This window comes from Spermophilus citellus (genome assembly GCF_964194105.1).
Source record: "Spermophilus citellus genome assembly, chromosome: 1".
NCBI classification, from domain to species: domain Eukaryota; kingdom Metazoa; phylum Chordata; class Mammalia; order Rodentia; family Sciuridae; genus Spermophilus; species Spermophilus citellus.
The window spans coordinates 282,618,981-282,641,551 of NC_138182.1; the positions used below are offsets into that span (position 1 = coordinate 282,618,981).

Genomic DNA, 22,571 nt, shown 5'->3' on the forward strand with positions numbered 1-22,571 from the left:
CTATACTGGTCCCCCCCTTCTGGGTTTATCTGAAATGCTTCATGCTACACATTCCCAAAAGACAAAGGCTGAGCTGTAGAGGACTGGCCATTGCAACATAAGGAGAGCATAGATTCAGAAACAAGTGATCCAGCAAAACCTTGGAAAAACTGCTCCTTTGTCGGGGCACCAGGAGACTGGGAAGCAGGTGCCATAAGCCTTGCACACTTGTTCCGCTTCTGTTCTGATGCCCACTCTGCTGTCTGTTGGTGCTGTGTGCAGATCCCAGAGGTTGAAAAGCTGACTGTGCAGTATTCAGGGATTCTAAGACCTGTTAGCAGCTTGGAACTGAGCACGGGAGTATTTACACCATGAAAATTGGCAAACACCACCAATGGGAGCTTCTTTCCCCATTAGGTGCCTTTCCAGAACATCCTCAGTCCAGTCATCCTCACCAATTTAAAAAAAAAAGTGTGTCTATTAATTAACTCGCAGATTAGATATCTTTTCTAGAAAAAGACTTTTTTTTGAGGGGGTACTAGGGATTGAACCCAGGGGTGCTCTATCACGGAGTCACACCCCAGCCCTTTTTATTTTTTGTTTTGAGATAGTTCTAAGTTTCTTAGAAAAACCTCTAAGAAAGCATCAAACATCACTATTATGTCATGAGGTATCCCTCTCTGAAGCATCTTCCATATGGCACTGATTGATTCTTGTTAAACTCCCTGGCTTAGGACATGTGGCTGTTGGCAAGCAGATGGTGACCCCTGGTGACCTAATTCCATCCTCCATATCCCAAGCATCAGTCTTACCAAATTGCTTCCAGTGAGCAGTCAACTGACGAAGCTGAACAGCCAACCCCAAACCTCAGAAGTTAAGAAGTTACATCCTGTAGTCACTTGATTCTGCCTAAGGACATTCAAACTCCCTCTCTTGATAAGTGTGTCTCCAAAAATGCCCTGACTGCTCCCTGATCTTAGACTTGGGCTCTGCCCATGTCCTCCAGTTCAATTCCTTTGGCGATTGCCCGGCCATACAGCCTGAGTTCCTATGACTCAGTGTCTTCACCTGTAACATGCAGACAGCAGCTTCTCACAGCTCAAAGGGCTTCAGGAACTAGTTGGTTCTGTGGCTCAGGCTCCCTTACCCTAAATTTGCCTCATCTGCCCAGACTCTTGTCTAAATGGCTCTTTTTCTTGCCTGTCATACATAGTTTCAAATTGATACTTATTGATTTATTTTTTTGGAACACCAATTCTGTTTTTGACTTTTTGAAAAACATCCTGAGCTCCCTAGATTTTCCTCTCTTAACAAATTTCACACAAGGAAGAGTCACTATAGGATCTGACCTACTGATGGAGCTGTCCCTGTATTCCTTTTATTAAACCAGCACAGCAGTCTTGGGGCACCCTGGAAGGGCTGTTGAGTGGGACTGAATCAAACACCAGGAGTGCAGATTCCATGTGGCGCAGTATGGAGGGTCTGGGCCCAAACTCTCTGGCTCAAATAATCTCAGATAATAATCACTCCTTAGAGATGCAGGCTTCAACTACAAAAAGCTAAATGAAAAGATTTCTTTTTAAAGTAAATGAGAAAAAAATTACTATGTGAAAAGCTTTTGCAATTAAACATTTTAGGGCACAGTCATAAAAGCTGTGCCCACAAAGTGCATTCTCCAGTGAATCATCCATCGAGTCCCCTGTGCAGCAAAATCAAGGACATTCTTCCTAAATGATTTCAGTACCATCTCTAAATGGGGCTCATTTTTAAGTCAATAAAATAGACATGCATGACGAGCCCCACCTTGCCTGAGTGGATGCGCACACCACAGCATTCTGCGTTCAGCAGCCGCCGCGGCAGCCCTTCCTCAGTGTCTGCAGTCTGTGATGTCCGTCCTCATCCCACCATTTTTAATGTCCACTCATCAGCGCTGCCATACCTGACTGAGAGTTTTCTTACTGCTCTGCCATTGCTGTGAAGTGGTCACTGTCCAAGGCTGCTCTATTTATCTGTCTCCCATCCTATTACCCAGCTCTGAGAGCCCACAGCTCTATTTTAATTTGATTTTATACAGTGCCTGGGATGGAACCCAGGCCTCGTGGGTGCTCAGCCAGGCCCTGCCACCCAGCCACACCACCAGCCCAACAGCTCTGCTTTTAAGCAAGCCCTTCTCTGGAGCTCCTGCCAGGCAGACTTCCTCCCTGGAGGGTGTGACTCCCACCTGCCTCCTGCTTCTCAGTCCTCATCCACTCAAGGCCTGAGGCCACCTGCTGCTCTGCCTGCCCCACACCCTTGGCAGGAGGTGCAATGGATTTCTCTTCTCGAATGGCTCTTCCACTCAGGTTTCAGTACCCCACATGGGCTTGGGAACACCTTCTGCCACACCTTCCCAAAATAGTAACACAATTATTTTGTTTGGAGTAACTTAGATTACTAGCCTTTCCATAAAGACTATTGAATAGTTATTACTAAGGCTTCAATATGTGTAAAATACATGTCCACAGATATACATGTGTGTGTGCACGTATGTGTACAAGCACCTTCACTGAGGCCTAGAGTGCATTAACAAAAAGCCATTGTTTACAAGGAACTCCGCCACAGGGCCAGGGCGCCTCAGGATTCTGATTTCCTTTTGTGGTCAGGTCAACAACAGAGAAAGACACTCATGAAGTGCCACATTTGGTATGTTTTGCAGTGTTGAAAGGAGGGGAAAAGAGGAACTGAGTTCGTGGCCCTTCCACAGCTCCAGGTGAGTGGCCGCAGAGAACTGTTCCCTGCCACCCTCTCCACCTAGAGGAACCCCTTAGGTGCCTCCTGTCAGCCGCAGGGCCCCACCACCCAGCAGACCCGCACTTCCCTTCAGCTCCCACCCATGATCCCAATGGAGCCTCCCCATGCCTGCAGCGTTGGCTTAGGGTCATTGCGGGAAGTCCCTAAGGGTCTACAGCTCATCCCCTCTGGACAGCGACCTGTGGGAATTCATTATTCTCCCTTTGAACATGAAGGAACTGAGGCTCAAGGAAATGCAGACACTCACAGAGCAAGGAGCTCAGCCACACTCAGCCTTGAGCGTTCCTAGCTCTTGGCTTGGCTGGTGTCCAGCCCGGCTACACACACAGATTCTGAAGCATGGGCTACACTTTGTGAGCAGGCCAACCTGCCTTTGATGGTGGCCAAAGCACACCAGCAGAAAAACCTTGGCATCATGGTCAGAGGGACCAAGGAAAAGGACGTTCTGAGATGTGCGCTTCATCTGAACGTTGCTGTCCTCTGTCCCCACTGCAGAAGTGCATGCCCTCCCTGGGGGCTTGGTGAGGCAGCACACAGATCTTGCCAACAGAAATACTGTTCAATGCTAATTAAGAAGTAACCTGTTCATAGTTGCTCTCATTATATCAAAGAAGGCATTTGGTATTTGTTTTTTAGGGATTGGCTAGCTTCACTAAGCATAATCTGCTCTCGACGTGATTCTGCAATCTGCATTTGGGGTAAAATTGGGAGTTCATAACCCACTTCAATCTAATGTATGAAATATGATATGTCAAGAGCTTTGTAATGTTGTGAACAACCAATAAAAAAAAAAAAAGAAGAAGTAACCTGAACATGGCCCAGAGCCACGGGCATCAGTATCTCTGTTATTCATGAAAGAACTCAGAAGCTGCACATGTGAGAGTCCCGGGAAGTCATCTGGGGGCTGGGCTCACAGAACCACGGCCAGCCTCCGGGGGCCTCTTATCACGTGCCAGGCACTGTGCTAAGGACCTCCTCAGACCCTCTGAACTCCACTCTTGTGATGCTGACTTCACGGAGAAGACACTGAGGACCAGTCACTGCCCTTGACCAGGGGCTCCTGGCCTGCTCTTAGTGACACTACAGGTGGTGCCATCCCATGAATTGCCAGCCGCTGCTCCTAACCACCCTTCTTGCTCCTCACTGGCGTGCATTCTGCCTGTGGTCTATGGAGAGCCACTTGGCCTCCCAGAAGGGCCTCTAGGAGCCACAAGGGTGGGGGTGGGACTTAGCACTGTGGCAGCTGGAGGGGGTTGACAAAGACCACGGGGAAGCTGTGCCCTCCTGAGCCAAGCCCTTGGGGTGTGCATGGGCTGCTATGGAACGTGGGCATTCTGGGACAGTCCTGCCTGATACGTTCTGAGGACACCCCTGGTCTGCGCTCCTGCAGCAATCTGCATGTGGAAGGTCAACACTGGCCCTGCAGATGGCACCTGTGAAGCCCAACTGGCCCTTTGCAGTCCTTTCCTTAAAACTGTCTGAGGGAAAGAAACAGCCCCTGCTGAGCCTTCCTGGAGTCTTTCTATCTGGTTTCACACTCGGCCCCATCACAGAAGTGTCCCTAACAGGCTGCCCATGCCTGGAACACTGTGCTTAGGCTCTCTGTTACACTGTTGTCTTCAGGAGCCAAGAGAGCCCCAGGAGTGGCCTGTCACCTGATCTGCCACTTTCCATCAATCCCTTGCCAACACACCAGCTGCTAAAGAGCAAAGATGTCACCAAAGATACGGGGGATCACTCACGAAGGACACACTGACTTAGGGAACCTTGTTTTAATCCTGGAGTTCCGGATCCTTCACACAGACCTGGTCCTCCGATGCCGCCATTGGTCTGCCACATTTCAGTGCTGCTCAGCTCCTGTGGGACAAACACTCCTCACAGACATGCCTGGGCCAAAGCCCAGGTGGTCTCCGCACAGCAGGGAGCAAGTGGGAAAGTCAGCCCGTGCAACACCCTTTGCACAGGTCAGTGTGGACGCCGTCCTTGTCCACTCCTCCCAAGTGCTGCTCGCAATACTTAGTCTGTGAAGTGGCCACAAATACTGAGTTAAAGGACACCGAACACCGAGTACAGGCCTGGGTTCCCGCACAGCCCTGATCTCAGCATTTTTATCTGTGCAGCAATATGTATCCTGGTTTAATGTGTGTTTCTGCTTCCAAATACCCCGCTGAATACCCACTGACTCAGTGACACAGGCTCACTCCACCTGATGCTGAGCGAAGCTTACCTAACACACACATTTTCTCCTTGAGCTTAGGGACACTAGACGAGACTTCAGCATGGTGCTTGGGACAGTTCTAAACAGCAAAATCATCCATGTAAAGCAGGGAAATGCAAAAGAGCAACACTAAATAGACCACAATGTGAGCTGAACAGGCACAAGAACACTTCCCTGCTCAGCTTTAGCTAGGAATGTGAGCTTCAGGTGACTCATTTTTTTTAACCACTCTATGCCTATCTGTGAATGATCCCGACCACTGGTTTCAGAGGCACAAATCAATCTCAGAGAGTAGGCAAATTCACAAGTATGGAACCCACAAATAACGGGGTCAGTTATATTTCCATTCTGCGAGGGCTCTAGCCCAAAGCCCAGGAAAGGGTGCGGAGATCTCCCAGGGCATCCACAATTGTAGCAATGGCTTCTTTCTGTCTGAGTTCAACTTCGCAAAGTCACTTCACTACTTGTTAGGGAAAAAAAATGTGCTCAGCAATCTGACACAGTTAATAATGATCCAGTGTCTGCTGTCACATTATGCTAAACACAAACATCCCAGGATCATGGGTGAAGCCAGGGCCGTGTGTGTCCCTACTACTGACACACGTGAAAGATGTCCTAGGCTTGAAATAGAATTGTGCTCAAAATGAGAAAGAAACCTTAGCTGTTCTTGCAGTCATCAACATATTCTCCAATTACTTTCAGGGCACTGATTTCTCAATTGGAACAAATTAGAAATCTTCTTGTACTCTTAAGAAAAAATATGTTCTTGAAATTAACAACTTTTATGCAATAGGAGTGTTTCTGGAGCTTAGAAATAAGCTCTTATGCCCTGAAATCTCCCTGTCGGCTACAGAGGCCAGGTGCTGCTGGCCTGGCCATAGGCAACTCCGATTATGCCCTGTGACTAGAAGGACAGGTTCCCACATTGGCAGATACCAAGTCCTGAGTAGGGGCCAGTGGAAACCAGGTCCTGGCTCTCTACAAACAGGAGAAACAATTCTATCATTCTGAAAATATCCGTCTTCTTCCCTCAGCCTCACTGTATGTAGGAGAGCTTAAATCATTTCACTTGAGTGTGTCAGAGAGGCTGAAACAGACTCTGTAGAACCACCAGGCAATGCCACCCAAGGCTGTTACCCAACATTGCCAAAACAGTGACCTCATACTACAGCAGTGGAAGTCCTCAGACTGCCGCAGCCTGAGTAGAGTATCAAGGACATTTCACAGTCCCATTTGATCTCATCTGATCCTCAACACACCCAATGGAGCAGGGTTCCCAGGTTGCCCAACACCCAAAAGAAGGCATTTTGGTTAGCAGACAGGAGCATTATTTTAGCAGTGATCCAATCACAAATTGGCATTCTGGATGGGGATGAATTAATTCTCCACAGTCAGATCATCCCTACAAAGCTACAAAAGGGATTCTGGACCCACGCAGACCTCCCACAGGACAGACACCCAGGGAATCTTGGCTGCGATGACTGGCTCTTTATAACACAATGTGGGAGACACAACTCTGCAGAAGCCCACTTCCACCTTGCACAGACTCGGGTCTCTGCTCCACTCTGCAAAGCTCACAGAGACAGACTACAGCAGCAGAGAGGCCTTGCAGGGAACCAGCAGACAGCTCCCCTAGGCCTGCTCTGGCTTCCCCTGTCAGACAGCCCTGGGGGTTTGTGCCACATCCCAGGAGCACACAGAGCCCCATGGCTCTTGAGTGACATGGGTGACTTTGAATTCTCAATAAGGAAATAAGTGAGTATCCATTGTCATAACAGACTCTGAGCTTCACCTTCTTCAAGGACACAGGGAAGGCAAAGGTGATTGGAAGGACTGTGAGTCCCCTCTGTGCCCCACACTCAGTGCTTCTGCAGCTAAACTGTACCCCAGACCTAAAGAATGGATGATATACTCTGACCCCTGTGAATAGGCTTTGTCCATCTGACTCTTACTGTTTCATTGAGTGAAAATTCTAGCATCGATTTACCCAGTGTTCTTCGACTGGAGGATGTGAGGATTCTCCTGGGTGTGCTACGAGACCTTCCCCACCATTCCCACCCCCTTACAGAGGTTCACCCGACTCACCATGCAATAACACACGCCAGGTGAAGTGTACCGTTGGAAGAGTTCTGACTCACCCAAGTACCTGCAAAGCTCCCACCATGGCGATGAGGGACAGCCGTCACTCCTGCAAGTGTCCTTGTGCCCACTGGGCCTTGCACTCTCTGTCCTTGTCAACATTTTGTGTCATCAGTTTTCATCTTTAGGAAATCTGGTGGCAAGTGGTGGTACCAGACTGTGTCTGAATCTGCACTTCCCAAGTGGCTAACAGTGCGGATCCTGCTTCCTGTGAATATCTGCCATCCATCTGCCTTCTCTGGTGAAGCCCTTCCTGGAAGGTCCGGCTAGCTTTGGGTGGTGCTGTCTTCTTGTCCTTAAGTTGTTAGTCTGCTCTCTCTCCTTAGCACAAGTTCTTTGCCAGGTATGCGTTTTAAGTATTTTCCCTGCCTGCAGCTTGCATTTTCTATTTCAAATCGAAATGATTTTAATAAAATCCTATTTATGAGAGTTTTTTGGTAGTTCATATTTTTAAATGTGTTCTATTTAAGAAATAGCTTTCTAACCCAAGGGATAAGAGCTTCCCTCATGTTTTCTCCTAGAGGTTTAATAGTTTCAGATTGAACATTAAGTCTATGATCCATTTAATGTTGATGTTTATATATGGTATAAGGCACGGGTAGAAGTTTAATTTTCGCACAAGGCTATCCCATTTTTTTCAGTAGCTATTTTTCAAAAGCAATGTTGGCTTGAAACATTGTCAAAAATAGACCACAATGTGTGGGGCTATTTCTGGACTGTCTAGGGTACCCCACTGCTTAGATGCCTGTCTTTGCACCAGTGCCATATTATCTCCATTATAATAGGTTTATAATAAACTCTGAAATCCAAGAGGTCTTGGTTTCAAAAAGAGAGGCTTGGAGCTTTGGTGGGATGCCACCAAGCATCTGGGTGGCAGATATGGAGAGAAGCAGAGTCTCAGTGCACTGAGTCTCTAGGTCTGGCAGCAGAATCTCTCTCCAGTCCTTCGTATCTTCAATCTCTCCAGTTGTTTGGTCCATAAGTTTTTCTCAACCATGTAGAACAACTTCCAGTGTAGAGGAGCTGTATTTATCTATTCAAATTCACTCCTAGGTATTTCATATTTTGATGCTACATTAAGTCCATTTCTTATTGGATGTCTGGTCTGTAAGAAAATAATTTACTCAGTCTCTCAACCTTGTAAACTGAAACCTCAGTAAATGTATTTACTAGCCACATAGGTATTATTTTTACAGGATTCTCAGCACAGATCAATACAGTCCAATACAAATATAATGCTATGTGTACCACATGTATGATTTTAAACTTTCTAGCAGCTATATTAAATATAAGCAAAATGATAGGCCAAAAGATGACAAATTTAATCATTTCATTATGTGAAGAGTCAAAAATCATTAATGAAGCCAGGTGCAGTAGCACACTGAGTGTAATCCCAGTAGCTCTAGAGGCTGAGATAGGAGGATCACAAGATGGAGGCCAGCCTCAGCAATTTTGCAAGGCCATATACAACTTAGGGAGACCCTGTCTCATAACAAAAAATAAAAAGGGCTGGGGATATGGTTCAGTGGTAAACTGACCCTGGATTAAATCCCCAGTACCCCCTAACAAACTATTAATAAAATTAGTTTAGATTCCGTCTTTTCATATGACATCTTCAAAGTCAGTGTTTCTACTTGGGGCACATCCAATTTTAAACACCACACTTGAAGTGCTCAGTAGTGACTACACCACAGTCACCCATTGACAGGCAGACACACTGACTTCCTGATTTCTAATCTGAATGTCCTTGAGGCATTTCTTGCTTTTTTCTCTAGTCACCAGTTTCAGTGCTGAAGGGCAGAGGACAGAGGGACCATCCTTATTTTATTCTCAATTGCAGATGACAACATCGGGTAGCTAAGTATCCTGCGCACTGATGCAGTCCCTCCTCCACCCCGTCTTTCTCAGTTTGAGGTAATTCCTTTCTATTTCAGGTTACGGGAGATGTGCTCATGGACAGGTATTGAATCTTACCAAATGCCTCTTCATCTGCTAAGATGATGACTTACTCTACCTCCTGACATGATCCCTCAATTGGTAAATCACAAATGGACTTTCTAATATCAAATCAGTTTTGCATTCTTGACACAAATTCCATTTGTTTATGCTGTATTATCTTCCATATCTATCTATCTATCCATCTATCCATCTATCTATATATATATATATACACATTATCCTTTATAAATTTCCTTTATATAAATTACATACACACATAAATTATCCTGTATATGAATATTTAAAAAGAGATATTGGTGTAAGCGTATGTGCATATATGTGTGAATGTGTTGTTGGATTAAATCAAATTTATTAAATCTGAATTAAAATTTTGTTTGGAATCTTTGTGTCTGTGTTCATGAAAGGTACTCATTTATAATTTCCTTTCTTTGGAATGTCTTTGGTTTTGGCACCAGAATAATGGAGGCCCCACAATATGAGCTGGGAAATATTTCCTCTCTACTGTGTGGAATTTCTGAAGTATTGGGATTATTAATTCCTTAAATTTTGTTATTACAGACCAGGGAAGTCATTTGGGCCCAAAGCTTTTTTTATGTGAAGATATTTAACTACTTATTCAAATTATTTTTCATACATAGGGCTATTCAGGTTATCTATTTTTGTCTTGGATGAACTTTGTTATTTTGTTTTTCAAAACATTTATTCATTCTGTCTGCAATGTGGAATTCATTGGATAAAGTTGTTGACAGTCTTCCCTTATGATTCTTTTGGGTCTGTAGGATCTGTAATGATAACCTCTCTCAAATTCCTAATGCTGATAATTTAACTTCTCTCTTTATTTCTGATAAGTGTGGCTACAGTTTTTTTGAATTTTTATTGATCTTCTCAAAGAATCAGTGTTGGTTTCTATTGTCTTCTTGTTTAGAATTTCATTGTTTTCTGCTTCTTCTAATTCTCTTTCCTCTGATAATTCTCACTTCTTTATCTGACTTATTCAGATGGAAGATTAAGTTTTTGCTTTTTAAATTTATTTATATTTTTTATTTGTTCTTTTCAGATATACATGACTGTAGAGTGCATTTGACATGTTATACATGTGTGGAGTATGACTTATTTTACTTAGGATCCCATTCTTGTGGTTGTATCTCTTTGAGGCCTTCCTTCTTTTTAGTATAAACATTGAATATTATAAATTGCCACCTAAGCAGCACAGCTTTAGGAAATCTCACAAATTGTTATACATGCTTCCATTTAATTGAGTTCAATACACTAATTTCCCTTGTAATTAATTGTAATTTTTTCTTGAACTCATGGGTTATTTAGAAGTTAGTTTCTAAGTTTCCAATTATTTATTGATTTTTTTCCTAATTACTTTATGTTATTGACTTCTAATTTAAGTCCATTGTGGCCAAAAAGCACACTTTGTATGGTAACAGCCTTCAGTAACTTCATGAACTTTCATGGCCCAGAATGGGGTCTATCTTGGCAACTGCTCCCTGTCCACTAAGAAGACTATTAGTGAACCATCCTGCAAATCCACGTGGACTTTCCAAATGTTCTATATGTATTTACTGATCTTTCTTATTGTCCCATCAGTTACTAAAATCAAGGTGCTGAAGTCTGAGTAGGATGGTGCATTCCTAAGTATGTATTTGGAATCTCTCTCAGGCAGGGTAGGAGTTTGAAACCCATAGGTCCTCCTGATGCCCTGGCTCCCTCCTCCTTAGGAATGTCCCTCTTCCTCACCGTAGCTGCTGTCAGGCTCTGTGTGAGCACCAGGAATCACCCCACATGCACCTTCCGGGGGTCTTTTCTCTGACACTGGCACTTCCCTCTCATCCTGTGCCAATCAGTGTTATGCTGAGAAGAAGCCTCTGTGGTTTCTGCAGATCCTCTTCTCAGCTCCTTGGTATTTTGTCCTGATAATTCCAGCACCTTTGCCCTTCCAGGCTCAGACCTCCATTCACCCAACTCCGTGAGATGGCCGGGCTCTGGGTCCTCTGCCCCTGCCCTGGGCCGCAGCCTAGTGACTCCCAGGGCGGGAAGTCGGGCCACCTTAGAGTTCTTCTGTTCTCTTCTCCTAAAGGTTGATTCCTTTAGGATTCTTTTCCTGTCTTCAAGTGCTGTATTTTGTATGCAGAGTGGCCCTCCAGCTGGGTCTCCACCCTGCATCGTGCTTGGGTGTCGACAAGCAGCCTCATTCCTACTTGAGAAGGGCGTTTTCAGGCCCCTGGTTTCTGAAGAATGCTTATTCATCTCAGCTTTGAATTAATTGGACAATAAAATTGCTAAAACCAACTTACCACAAAACAATTAAATTTAATGTAATTTGCACCTGTTCCTAGAATGGAATTTATTAATGAGCCCTCAAGAACAAAAGCTTCTCTTTAAAACAAAGCTGAATTTATAGAGAGCAGACAAAAACAATCATAAATCAAGTGCAGTACAGCCAAGACATTTATCTGGCAAAAGACTCCACCCTTAGCTCAAAATGTTTTTGTTTTTGTTTTTTTAATTTTTGTTTTTTCTCCTCCAGCAGAGACAAGCACCCACTTAAAAACAACCACCTCATTCCCTATCTCCTTTTTTCACGAATCGCCCTGGTTTGGAGCCTGCCCCTGCCCTCAGATGCTATGTGTCAGGGAAGCAATTTCTTCCCTGAAGCAAAGTCACAGACAAGGAAAATCAGTGATCCTCAGGTCTCCGGAATTGCCACCAGCAGTTTACAGGTGACAGCTTCCACGAGAAACCCTTCAGCACCTCCAGTGCCCTCTCCTCATGACAGCAGAGGCAGGCCAGTCCCTGGAGTGGCACTGTGCCCTCCACAAGTCCAGGCTTGGAAGGGCCTGCCTTAGCTCTAAGGTTCTGCTGGCACCATTTTGAAATGCTTAAGAGCTCTGAACAGGTGTACCTGGCACTGTGCCCCTATCACAGGTAGCAGGTCTGGGGAACAGACAGGGTCTAGGTGTTAGATTTATGTCTGCAGGGGCTTAGAAAATAAGATTTCCACAATTTATATCACATCAGACCCTTGCTCGATACTTGTGGCAGGTTAAACGGTGCCCCCCATCCCCCAAAGGTGCACTGAAGCCCTGACCTTCATTACCTGAGCACGTGGCCTTATTTTGAAATAGGGTCATTGCAGACATCATTAGTTAAGATGAAGCCCTACTGGCAGGGGGTGGGCCTCTATTCCACCAACACTGTGTCCCTATAGGAAAACGGACACTAAAGACAGATGCACAGTAAGAGCTGCAGACACGGGCTGGGGAAGGAGTCCCCATTCCAGAGGGAGAGGGCGCGTGGCCTCTCGTCTCAGACAGTGAGTGCAGAATCAAGAGGCAGTTCCAGTGGTTCTGAGCCACCCACCTTGTGGCACATTGTCCTGTGAACTCTGGGACATGACTACAGTCCTAAACCACAGATACCACAAAGTGGCCTGTCACCTTGGGCCCTAATCGAGTTTGCTGCTCAGTGAAGCTCTTCTCTCCCAAACTCTGATGAGTCCCCATCATTGTCCCCATGTGTAGGGAAATCAAGAGGCACCATGACATCCAAGTACAATACAAGTGCTGCAGCCAGGGTGGCAGCTCCAGGGCGTGTGGGGATTGGGCATGTTCCAGAGCAGAGACACACCAGTGTTCCCATGCTCATGGTGGTGCAGGAAAGATCTAGAAACAGGACATATTTCACTCCAAGCCTGCTATTGTATGTATGACTGTGTCCCCTCCTTTGGAAGTCATTTGGGTGAACATAAGGGGCACAAGATGCTGAAATCAGGGAACTTTTTTTTATCCCTTGTAAAATTTCAATGTTTTCGGGAAAACACTACAAATTCCAGACTTTGGTCAAGACTCCTTGGTTGGCCCTCACGTTGCCTTTTCTGGAAGGCTCTGCTAGCTGCCCGAGGACCCCATTCACAAATGGGACCAATATTTTCAAGGCTTCAGAGAGCGTCCCAGTTCTCCCACCTCTCTGTCCTGTGAGCACAAGCCTTCTCTTCCTTTTGCTCATCCACCTGCATGGGGAGACACTGAGAAGCGTCACACTGGAAAAAGACCTCAGGGCTCACCAGACACAGAAGCCGCAGCAGCTAGATCTTGGACTTTCCATCCCCCAGAACTGTGCAAAACAAGTCTGTTATTTAGAAATCACTCCATCTGTGATGTGTTGCCGTAGTGCACCAAATGCACCGGGGCAAAGACCACAAAAGAGTAAAGATGGGAAGCCTGTGTTCTCCTGTAACCTCAGGAAAGACTTCATTCTGGATGCAACCCCTAGTTCGGGCTCGAGACTTTACAGGCAGAGAGGGTAGAGGATAATTGGCCAGAACAGTCTAAACGTACTAAATGGGCTTTCCTGATGAGGAACGTGCCCTCTGCACCTCATCTTCTCCCCCCACTTCCCAGGCCCCAGAACACACCTGCCTGTCCCTCTGGGTCTGTGGAGCTGTCTTTGAGCTGGAGGTCGAGGATTTGGGGATCAGGAGCAAAGAGATGGCAAGCTGCAGCCCACAGAGCGGATTACGGTTGAAAAGACAAACACGGTGAGTTAATTAATTAAACCTACGCCTCTGTGAGTACCTGGGGCCCGTCCCCAGATGAGAACCCTACAGCTCAGCTGAGAAACGCACCGTGGAAGTGCTGCCCACGCAGTGGAGAGAGCCTCCTGGGGCCACCCAGAATGGCACTCGAGCTGCCCCAGTGTTGATTCACCCTGGGTCCACCGCCTGCTGCCACATCTCCTCTGTGTGAGAGTCTTTACCGGATTTGAGACACGTCCCCTGCTCCTTCCTGTATGACTTAGGTGAGGATGATGTTAGTGGCTGCTGAGAAAAGGAAATTTAAAATGCAGAAAACCGGAGAAGCTAAGTGAGGTGTTGCTTAGCAACTCTTAATAGGAAAGAATTTAAACTCTGGATTTATTTTTTTTCCTGAGAACTTGCTGCTCTAGCGGGGAGTCTAGAATTCACTCCCCTTCCTTCCGGCAGCTCCCCTGCCCACGGGCCTGGGTCCATCCACGCAGCCCCAGCCTGAGGACGAGTGCGGTGTGCTAGGTGCCTGGGTCCCGTGCATGCTTCACAGGACAGCAGCTTTCACTATTCGGCACAGGGTGGCTGGAATTCTGTGGCGGTCAGGTCTTTGGAAGTTATTTGGTGAACACAAGGGGCACAAGATGCTAAAGCCAGGGAACATTTTTTTATCCCTTGTAAAATTTCAGTGTTTGGGGGAAAACACTGCAAATTCCAGACTTTGGTCAAGACTCCTTGGTTGGCCCTCACGTTGCCTTTTCTGGAAGGCTCTGCTAGCTGCCCAAGTGCTGCCCACACAGAACTTTGCAGGCCCCCGGGAGGCCAGACAGCACCCAAGCAGGCCCTGCACGGATAGGCTGGGGACCTACGCACTGCACTTGGCTGGCCCCTGGGGAGTGAATGCCCCCCACGTCCCTTAGGTCTGATGGGTTTTCCCACAGGTAAGTACAGGGCCCAGAGCAGGCATATGGTTACAAAAACAGACCCGGATGCAAAATTAGCATAAAGAGGTGACATTTTAAGGAATCTGTTTGTAAGAATCCATTTATAATAACATGAAATTTCAGTTTCTGTATTAAAGTAATAATTGATTCCCAAACAATAATACACCCTCCTCTACCAACACATACACAGGTATTGTGGCTCCTTCAGTCAAATAAGTCCCGTCTCCCCTGATTGATTGGTTTGCAGAGTGGACCTGCTACCCCCCCCCCCCCCCCCCCCCCGTGAGAGCACAGCTGGTGACTCAGAATGCTGACAGCTTTGGGCATATCTGAAGAAACAGCCCCCTCCCCATGAAGCTCTTCTGAACCAACAGTGGTTCTGCAAGTCCAGATGCCAACTATGTCCCTTCCACATCACACGGTACTCTGCTGTGTGCCTAGGCATGACAGGAGGAGAAGCCCCACGGTCATGCATGACAAAGGGCATGCAGAGATAAAACAAGATGGTGCCACAATGCCAAGTTCAAATTTTGCTTCTCTTCCTAGCTGTGTGACTTTGTGGGAATTGCTTCACTTTTCTGGGCTTAGGTATTCTCATCAGTAAAATGAAAATAATAATAGCACTCCATGGGTTTGTGCAGATAAAGAAGTTATATGTGTCAAACAACTAGCATTTGACCTAGGGAGGGCTGGGGAAGGTCTTCCACTGTTCTTGTGGAAGAGCAGCAAGCAGCCACATTCAGTTATTTCCTCAATTCTTTGCAGTGTGTTCACTCTGTGGGCAGGACTGTGCTAAAAAGAACAGTAGAACAAAGTGCCTCCAAGACCACACGGTCTTTAAAATGCATCTTGGCCAGGCACGGGGGCACACGCCTGCAATTCCAGAGGCTCAGGAGGCTCAGGAAGATCCCAAGTTCAAGACCAGCCCCAGCAACTTAGTGAGGACCTAAGCAACTTGGTGAGACCCTATCTCAAAAAATAAAAGGGGCTGGGGATGTGGCTCAAAGGCCCTCTGGGTTCAATCGCTGGTACCAAGTTTTTTTTAAAGTGCATATTGGACGTGAAGTTTGGGTTTGGGACTACAAAAGCACAGAGGTAAGAACTGCAAAGCAAGTCTCATCACTCAATAACAGCTTGACTCAGAAGCCCATCTTCAGGACCAAAGCCTTCTTCTGTTAAGAAAAGGCCAGAGGGAAATGAAGAGGAAGCAGATTACTCCAGAAACCCCAACAGAATCATCCACTGAAGCAAAACCAGGTCCAGGAAGCCCAGGTGAGGTCCTGGTGAACGCTGAGCTGTCTGCACGGCCAGGACAATTTCCACCGCGTCTGGTTAGGACCCAACAGTGGGGAGGAATCAGACTCGCCACCTCCACTCTCTGCAGCCAGAAATGTGTGGGATCTCAAAATAACTGCACTGCCAGCTGGGCCACCCGCTGGACTTCCCTAGGAGTCACAGGTCTCCTCAGCATGTGCTTCGCCACCAAAAAAAAAAACAAAGAGCCTCATCTTCCTGGCAAACTGAAATGTCTTTGACCACTTTGTAGGTTTTCTCAGACGTGCACCTCCTCACACCGTGTCCGAATCGCCCCCTGAGAAGCTGCCCTGCTGAGCAGCAGCACACAGAGGGTGTGAGGGGCCCTGGGCGAGTCTCTAGGTGGCCTTTCCCCCTTTATCCCGTGCTCCTGGGCTCTTCCTGTGGAAAGTACATTCTTTAACACATTCCAAGAGCCACACCAGAGGAAGGGCAAGCCAGCATGACTGCTCCACTTCAAAGCTCCCGGAGGCCTTGGTTTTCATTCATTCTCACCCATTTTCAATAAGAAGGAAGATGTTTGTGCACCGATGTCCTATTTTTGTAAAAAAATAAACACGCGCTCACACTGAATGTCTGACTTCCTTTCAAACAACAGGACAAAGAAAGTCTCTTCTTCCTGGAGCCGAACGTCAGTCTCGGGATCGGTGGTGGTGACTTAGCCACTGTGCACGTGACCTCAGCAGGGCCTCCAAGTGCTGGAGTGGGGCTGGCAGGGGTGGATGCTCTTGGCTCTGCTAAACGGGCTCTTCAAAAAAGGGAAATTCAGAAAACCAGAGTCGGATGCAAATAGGACTCGGCTCCTCTCTCTGCAGGTGACCTTTCTGCCTGGCCTCTCCCGAATGAAGACAAGCTTCAGCCCTTCACCAACATGCCCTTCCTATCTCAGAAAGTCATCTCAGAAGGAGGGTCCTAAGTCAGCATTCGTCAGCTGAGATGAAACAGCTTTGTTCTTCTTAGAAATTTGCTAAGTATCACTTAAAAGCTTAGAATTGAAGATTTTTCTTCCAAGGATCAGGCAAGAAGGATGCACCCAATGTCTTTAACAGAGGAACCAAGAAGAAGCACTTGCCTCACAGGAGCAGGCAGAGGTCAACCCACATCCATGAGCACACCAAGCCCACAGAGAAAGCCCTGGTAAACTTCCACAGCAATGCGGGTGACCAGGACATGTATCTAAGTCCTGGTGGACACTGGTCTGAAAGACCCTCCACAGATCCCTGCACATGTTTCCTTCCACGGTGATTTGGAGTATAAGGAACATGAATGTCAAGTGCATTACCAGACAAGCAGGGGAAATGAGTACAACGTGGCCCACGACAGAAGCACTGGCCACCCTCCAGGGGCACACTTGGGACAGATGGTCCTCTGATGAAATGAAATCTGCTGGGTGTTGAACTGACTCCACCCAGACATGCTTCAGTCCTAAGCCCCAGGACAAGTGGATGCAACTCCACTCAGAACCCATCTGGAGACAGTGTCTTTACATCAATCATGGGAACCGAGGACATTAGTGTGGCCCTGATCCAACCTGACTGGTATTCTTATAAGGAGGGGAGAAGAGAGAGGGACACACAGGTCACCAAGGGAAGGCAGAGGCAGAGACTGGAATGGCCCATCTTCAAGCCACGGAGCATCAAGCCTTAGGCTGGACCCAGCAGGGAAGGTGCTGCCCCTCACCCAGGGACACCTCCTCCCATACCTGATGTCGCACTTGTGACCCCAGAGCTGGGAGACAGACATTTCTGCTGTTCTAAGCTGTGGGACACAATCAGATGGTACCATGTGACAGCAGCCCAGGAAACTGAAACAGACCACCCAGGATCGAAGGCTGCTCTTGGGAACAAGTGGGGTGCATAGGTACATCCTCTAGCTCCATGCCTCCTGCCCCTCTGGTCAACTGTTAGCCACCTCAGTGACACAGAGGAGCAGATTCTTTCTCCATGCCATTCATCCTTCTTGATGAAGCCACTTCTGGTGGAACTGACTCTCAGGACACAGTCATCCCCTCCATGTCTAGAGGCTCAGACAGGAATGGCTGCTGTGCTGTGGAGTGTATTGGACAGAAGGAGAAAAGAATCCATACACACCATTGCTGGGCTCTTAAATACAAGCACCATCCCGCTGAGATCAGACAGAGAAGATGTCTCATATGCTCCTCGGCCGATTTGACTTCAAAATGGTTCAAGTGCGTTTAAACCAAAGATGAAATGCAACTCCAGCCTCAGCGCCGAGCCTCCTGTCCACTTTCTCAGCGGGGAAGTGGGAGTCTGAGCAGAAGGCCTTTGCAGAGCAGCCCAAAGGCAGGCGGGAAAGACGTCTGTGTCAAACACAAACGCTGCCACTGAGCAGCCGGGTCAAGAACCCAGCAGCGAGCTGTGCTGCTCCGACTGCACAAGACGCTCCTGTGAAATCCTTCCCTTTCAGGAGGCAGCTACAGGGAGCAAATGTCAGCAGGGTGGAGTCCCCGGGGCACAGGCAAAGGGACTTTCAAGATGGAGTTGGCAGGTACTGAACTAAAGTAAGCACTGGGAAGTCCACAGACAGCCGAGGCCTCTGACGGCCTCTCTTGAGGTCTTTCCTTCTCCCCTCCATTTTCCTCTTTTCCCCAGTTACTATCAAGCCGTGTTGCTGACCGACTCCCAGCCTGACCCTGACACCTGCCTGCACCCTCTCAGGGTCACACACTGCAAAATCTGTCCTTTTGCCTGATGGAAACTGTCGACTCCACTCTTGCTTCACGTACTGGCATCGCTCTGTGGCTGGACAGAGGGTTATTTAACACTGCACTTAGGGGCAGTGCTCTGACTCGGTTCTCCTAACAGGTGGCGCTGGATCATTCTTTGTGGCGTGGGTTGCCATGTGCTTTGTAGGGTATTTATTTGTGACACTCCTGGTTTCTGCCCACCTGATGACAGTCACTCTGGCTGAGAACCACTAGTCTCTTGAGTGGAACTCACCTCTGGAGTCAGAGCCTGGGGTTCAACGTGCCTCATCAGCTTGGAATGGGCTGGAGACTTCACCCCCTGTGCCTAGGTCTCTGCGTCCCTAACGCAGGGCGGACATTGCCCTGCTCATGGCTATGGGAAGGAAGCAATCGGAGCTGGCCCAGTACAACCCTGCGGCCAGGCATGTGCTGGCTGCCCATGGCTGTGTTCTCCTGGAGGCCTGGTGGATGGGAGCTACCCTCAGTGAGGTAGCCTTCATGCAATGAGGCTAAAACCTCGCCCACAGAGGGGTCTAGCCTGGCCTTGCGGCTGACAGGTGACCTAGGCCCTCAGAGTGTGCCAACTCTTGGGGGTGTCTTTGCCCCCTGGCCTGTGGCCCTGGGAAAGTGTAAATATGATCTATGGAGGAGGCTCAGGGCTTTGAGACATCAGTGCTGCCCTCAGGGGACAAGAGTCTAAAAGTGTCGGCCTCGCCTTCAAAAGCTGGAGGATATAGCACAGCCCTGCAGGCTGTGAGCAGTCTGTGGAGCCAAATTCTGCAACCCAAAGCTCAGCTGAGCCTTCACAGTAGTTCATAACCCACCTAACTCTGCTGGATGGCGAGTGGTCACTGAGGGCCCATGTCTATGGCATCTATGCGAAAGCCAGCCAGACAGCAGCTCCCAGTAATATGGCAGCAGAAGGCAGATCCCCACTCCCCTGGGAAAGCTGGGAATAGGAGGCGGGATTCCAATCTCCAGTAGAGGAACTGGGCGCGTCCCTTTTCTGTCAAGGGAGCAAGAAGACCCACGACGTGAAGCACATTTTCCTCCAGCCAGGACAGTGGCCTGGAAGAGCTGTGACCACTGTGCCGGCCACAGCCTTTCCCAAGTGTCGTGCGGGGGAGAGCAGAGTGGGTAGTCACAGCTGTGTTTCCGGGAATGCGCCCAGGCCACAGGCGGAGGCCACCCAACACAAGACTGGCACAGGTGTCCAGGCTGAGCTGCTGCGTATGAGCTGGTTCTTCCTGAGCCCCAGAAGCCAGAGAAAGAACCCAATGGTTGGGGTCACGCACAGGGACAGAGATTTAAAAAAGAAAAAAAAAAAAAAACACAAGATCAGCTTGGAAACAAAATTGCCAGGGAACAACACAATGGCTAATAGCAAAGAGCCTGGCCAACAAACTCTGCCCCTGAGAGAAATGACTCCCGAGGCAGCAGAGGCAAAATGACCATGAATGAGAGGTTGTTTTAAAGCAGGTGAACAGCACCCAAACCCAGGCAAAACCAAAGCAAAAGAAAACATGTCTTATAAAATCAAAAGAGAGGTAAAAATGGAATAAATGGACACGAATCACGAGCACAACAAACCAGGAGCTGAAACACAGCATCCATTAAAGAACACATCAAAGGAGCAGCAGGCTCCCGGGAGAGGAGGCGGAAGGACAGTACAGCCCTGCCCCGAGGACACTTGTGTTCCTCAGCACAGGCCACCTTGTACAAGTCGGGCTGAGCAGTGTGACTTGAGGCACTACGGAAAAGCTTGAGGGGGGTGAGGGATGGCGTATGATGGGGCGCCATATGGAGGTCAGGGAAGGCTACCTCAAAAAGGACCTCAACTGTGGAAGAACCTTCCACCCAGGTGGGAAGGCTGCATTCTGACCCAGCTCTATTATTATTACTAAAACGATGGGGCAAGCTTCTGCCGCTCAGGAACTGTGGAGGCTTCATTTGGGTTGGAAACGGAGCTGATGTCACTCTGCTCTTGCTCCTCCCTATGCCAGACCCTAGCCAACAAACTAGACAATGCTGCACTGCCTAAGAGGAGTGACATCGGATTTGAAGGGGAGATAAAAATCCTGACATTCTGCAGATGACAATATTATTAGTATAAACAAACTGAGACTCTTAGATAAACCAGAAGAACTGGCAAGTATCCACCAATATCACTGAATATAGATTGATATTAAAAACCAATGGTTGGGCTGGCGATGTGGCTCAAGTGGTAGCACGCTCGCCTGGCATGTGCGGGGCGCTGGGTTCGATCCTCAGCACCACATAAAAATAAAGATTTTGTCTCCACTGAAAACTAAAAAATAAATATTAAAAAATTCTCTCTCTCTCTCTCTCTCTCTCTCTCTCTCTCTCTTAAAAAAATGGTAATAGTATAGGAGGCTGAGGCAGGAGGATCGAGTTCAAAGCTAGCCTCAGCAACTTAGCAACTTAATAAGGCCCTACCTCAAGATGCAATGTAAAATGGGCTGGGGATGTGTCTCAGTGGTTCAATGCCCCTGTGTTCAATTCGCAGTACCAAAAAAAAAAAAAAAAAAAAAAAAAAAACCCAAGACGAAGAAGGGAAAAAATGGTATTCTTGTGCATCAACATGAACCAGTCAGAACAGGCAATTTAAAATTCTTATTTATAGAACAAGAAAATAATTTCACATGCCTAAGAATAAATCTAGGAAAAACTTCTACTGATTTTGTAAAGAAGAAAAAAGGTCTTTGAAGGATATGGAAGTCAACACATTTCTTAGAGAGATTTGCCCTGTCATTTGGTAAAATGATTCTCACAGAAGACAGCAAATCTCTGGATGTGTTTTATATTATCCCTTTTTAATTCCTAGGCTTTATATATCTTTCAAAGCAAAATTCAGAAATTCAATGTAATTTAAATCCAGATCCCAAGTGGACATGTCAGTGAACATGACAAACTGGTAATTCATACAGAAAAGTAAACTAAGAAAATGTGGAACCAGGAAGGGAATCTTGGCCTTCCAGAGAGCGAGGCTTCTTATGCAGCTGGCTAGTGCCGGTAAGAAGGTGCACTGGGCAAGGCGGCAGGGCTCACACAGCAAGCCCTGTAGGACCAGGTAAAGCCAGGACCTTGGGTTGTGAAGAAGAGAGGTGGGCACCGAGGTCGGGAGGCTGCTGGCCAGGTGTGCTGGGCTTGGTTGGGACCGTGGCGAAGGACAGATGGTGCCACCCACAAATTCCTGCTCCTGATACGACACAGCATTTAGAGCCAAACAGACCAACTTGAGTCCACTCAGCCCAGCCCTGCCCTCTGAGGTAGAAATGGAGGCACATGGGCCGTGATGGCTTGGCAGAGGTCACAGGACGACCGACTGAGAGGCCCCCAGGAACCTCATCTCAGGGCTTAGTTGGGTGGTTTCTGTCCGAAACACCGAGAACACTCTGCCTCTTGCACGGCCTGTGCCCTGCGCCTCCCCCTGAGCTGTGTCCTCCCTTGGCCTTGGCAATTCTTCCTCCTTGTTCTCATCTCCTCCTACTGGCTCCTCCTCCACCCATTTCTGGACTCTGTTTCTCTCTGACACCCTGGCGCCCGATGTCTGCACCAACCCCATGAAGACCCCATGGGCTGCTCAGTTCACTCTCTCTCTGGACGGCTGCAAACCCATGGCTTCACTTACAAGCTCTGAGCTGAAAGCTTATCTACCCGTAGCTCCGCTGGACTCTCCCTGGACAGCACACCATGTGATCAAGCTGCCAGATGGCCACATGGGGAGGACCACCACCCAGCAGGAGCCCACGGGAAACCCACTGGTTAGTCCACAGTCTGAAGGCAGGACACCACCCAGACGGGGCGTTTTCTAAGCCAAGAGCCTCACCGAGGACCACAACAGACTGGTGGTCCCAACAGGAATGTGAAGCAGCCCTCTTCACAGCGTGGGATCATGTTGCTAGGAACGCAGTGTCACAGAAGTCTGTCTGTAAGGACGGCAAGGGTCCTGGACAGTTGGTTTAGGAT

The 22,571-nt window shown here is 47.8% G+C and overlaps 1 protein-coding gene across 2 annotated transcripts in view; it reads right to left on the reverse strand.

The window, feature by feature from the left end:
• ADCY2 (adenylate cyclase 2) overlaps nt 1–22,571 on the reverse strand; it is a 380,789-nt gene that overhangs the window by 338,597 nt on the left and 19,621 nt on the right. The gene's annotated exons all lie outside the window — the stretch shown is intronic.